Source organism: Solanum tuberosum, unplaced genomic scaffold (assembly GCF_000226075.1).
Source record: "Solanum tuberosum cultivar DM 1-3 516 R44 unplaced genomic scaffold, SolTub_3.0 scf00575, whole genome shotgun sequence".
NCBI classification, from domain to species: Eukaryota; Viridiplantae; Streptophyta; class Magnoliopsida; order Solanales; family Solanaceae; genus Solanum; species Solanum tuberosum.
In genome coordinates, this window is record NW_006239492.1 from 8417 (window position 1) to 12118 (window position 3702).

The 3702-nt window shown below is 22.9% G+C and overlaps 1 long non-coding RNA gene across 1 annotated transcript in view; it reads left to right on the plus strand.

Moving 5' to 3' along the window:
• The first annotated feature begins 1325 nt into the window (after positions 1-1325).
• Positions 1326-3702, plus strand: part of LOC102578414 (uncharacterized) — a 3241-nt gene continuing 864 nt past the window's right edge. Inside the window, exon 1 of the long non-coding RNA XR_001472179.1 lies at positions 1326-1476. This is a non-coding gene — a long non-coding RNA (uncharacterized lncRNA). The remainder of the gene's footprint in view (positions 1477-3702) is intronic.

Sequence of the window (3702 nt, forward strand, 5' to 3'; positions counted from 1 at the left end):
TATATATATATATATATATATATATATATATATATACATATATAATACCTAAAAGATTGTTAGTACATACAACTTAAATCCAAATTAATAACATTTGGCAAGAGAAGTAATTTTGGTGGTCAGAGTTACTTGATCCCTATTGCTAGTAGGACGTGACAAATACCCATGGAATTAGTCGGAAAAAAAAAGTTGGCAAGAGAAGATTGTCAAAATTACAACATTTTTTTGGTCAGCTTCATATTACCTTACTCCCCCTATATAAGTATCAATGAATTTACTGAGTTTCCTCATCAACTCACAAAACACTTCTAAGTATAGTTGAAGATATAATAATATGAATATGGCAACAATAACCAAAATGTTGTTTATTTCTTTTGCTTTCCTTTCAAGTGCATTTCTTGCAAGATCTGGAGAAGTTGGTACGTTAAATGTATTTTATTATTAGAAATAGAACCCTCGAGAGTCTTTTTAATTTGCATTATTAACGTCCTTTAATCTGCGTTATATCTTTTAGCTGATTTGATAGTACAAATAAAACTTCTTCTACACTAACATATTAGTGAATAAAGTTGTGATCCTTTTGGGGAATTGATGTAGATGATGAGAGTGAGTTTAGTTACATTGAAAACGCGGAGAATGGACCAGCTAACTGGAGCAATATTCATCCAAATTGGATCAAATGCAAAACTGGAAAACTGCAGTCTCCAATTGATTTTCCTAACAATAAGGTTGAAATTGTTTCCAATTTAGGAATACTTCAAAAATTCTACAAACCATCAAATGCCACTCTCTTGAACAGAGGCCATGATATAATGGTACGTACGTTTAAATTTAAAAAATCGACTTTGATCATGATATTATAAATTGAAATTATTTTGTAATAAGTGAATTAAGTATTAATTTATAAATAATGTAGTTGAGATGGGATGATGGAGGATTTTTGAAGATAAATGGCACTCAATATCGACTTAAACAAGTTCATTGGCACACACCTTCTGAACATACTATCGATGGAAAAAGGTATATTCTTAAAGCGTGTGTATATATGTATATATATACTGATAGTGTAAATAGTTCTATTAAGAATTATCCGCGTATATCAAATGAAGGTTTGATATGGAGGGTCATTTGGTACATGAAACGAATGATGGAAAGAATATTGCAGTCATTGGAATCCTTTACGAGATTGGATTATTTCCTGATCTCTTCCTAACTATGGTAAACACAAATTTATTTGTTACGCTATCAATATAATTTAATCGATTTTATATTTTTAAAATTTTTGATATTATTATTTATTTGTAATTATCACAGATAGAGAAGGATTTAGAAGCTCTTAGACTTGCAGATCAAAAAGCCATTGGAATTAATTATCCAAATCTAATAAAAATAGATGAAAAAAGATATTACAGGTATATGGGCTCCTTAACAGTACCACCTTGCACTGAAAATGTTATTTGGACTATTGATGGAAAGGTAAATCAATTAAACCCGACTCATTATTATCAAAATTTAATATAATTATTTACATTTTTGGGAAAATGCATAAGTACCCCCCAGCCTATTCGCAAAATCCCTGAGACACACCTAACCTTTAGTAAGGTCCTATTACCCCCCTGAACTTATTTTTTAGTTAATTGTTTACCACTTTTCGGCCTACGTGGCTGAGTCCGTGATTTCACCTATGTTAAGCGCGTGGGTGCAGCTTTTAGACAGCACTGACCAATAAAAATTGGTCATGTGTTAAAATAAACTTGGAAAAAATAAATATTAACTCAATTGTCTTCTTCTTTATTATTGTTCTTCACTAGTATACGTACCCGCGCGTTGCGCGGCTATATATTAATTTAGAATTATTTTAATTTAATAAAAATATCAAATACTTCAAATATTTTTATATATTGTCCTTTATTACTTTTATGTTGTATTAATAAATTAATATTTTTCATATTAAAAAATTAATATTTAATTTTTTTTCACATGAAATGTAAAATATCATAAGATTAAATGACATGTTAGTATATTTTGAATATTTATTTTTCGAATCCAAAACATTCTTTACATTCTGAAATTTGCGTCAAACTATAATAGAAAAATGATTTAATATAGAGTGGATATAAATAATGTAATAATAATACATGTACTTGCTATATACATTTTCTTATTAATCATTGAAAATAATTAATATTATTTTTTAAAACATTAATTTAATCTCTTAAACTTTCGCAGAAGAAAATAATAATTTAAATTTTAATCAATGATTAGATGTCGAGGAACTTATCAATTTTTCTAGTATTCTAATATAGTAATTATTGCGTAAATTCCTGTTATGACTATTATAAAATTTATCATAATTTTTAATACTTATTATTTTAATACAACGTGTAATCTTTACTTATTATTTTCTTCCCATTGTTATTTTTGTTTAATTATATTACAAATAATACAAACAACAATTTCTTTTTTTATTAATGTAAAGATAATTTAATATAACGTGTAATTTTTACTTACTATCTTCTTCCCAATTTTATTTTTTTAATCATCTATAAATAATAGTTACAACAATTTATATTTTTATTAACGTAAAGATTTTGAGTAATAATTCTTCTTATGTTCTATTAATAATAATGATCGAAATTATTCACTATTAAAGTTTCTACATAATTGATATAAAAATTGAGGTTGCATACAAATAAAAACATGTTTGAACAAACAAAATAATTATATGCACTATTAGAGAGTACCTTCTAGTCTTATAAGTATCCTACAATTATGATAAAGTTGGAAAAGTGTAACTATCTATAAATAAAATAAAATTATATATATAATATTTACAAAATTTTACAAGCCCAAATTTGAAATAAAATATATAAACATTGAAAGCTATAAACTAACTAAAAATATATTCACAAAGTAGATTATAAGTAATATTTTTTTATCTATAAATAAAATAAAATTATATATATAATATTTACAAAATTTTACAAGCCCAAATTTGAAATAAAATATATAAACATTGAAAGCTATAAACTAACTAAAAATATATTCACAAAGTAGATTATAAGTAATATTTTTTTATCTATAAATAAAATAAAATTATATATATAATATTTACAAAATTTTACAAGCCCAAATTTGAAATAAAATATATAAACATTGAAAGCTATAAACTAACTAAAAATATATTCACAAAGTAGATTATAAGTAATATTTTTTTATCTATAAATAAAATAAAATTATATATATAATATTTACAAAATTTTACAAGCCCAAATTTAAAATAAAATATATAAACATTGAAAACTATAAACTAACTAAAAATATATTAACAAAGTAGATTATAAATAAAATTTTTTATCTATAAATAAAATAAAATTATATATATAATATTTACAAAATTTTACAAGCCCAAATTTAAAATAAAATATATAAACATTGAAAACTATAAACTAACTAAAAATATATTAACAAAGTAGATTATAAATAAAATTTTTTATCTATAAATAAAATAAAATTATATATATAATATTTACAAAATTTTACAAGCCCAAATTTAAAATAAAATATATAAACATTGAAAACTATAAACTAACTAAAAATATATTAACAAAGTAGATTATAAATAATTTTTTTTATCTATAAATAAAATAAAATTATATATATAATATTTACAAAATTTTACAAACCCAAATTTGAAATAAA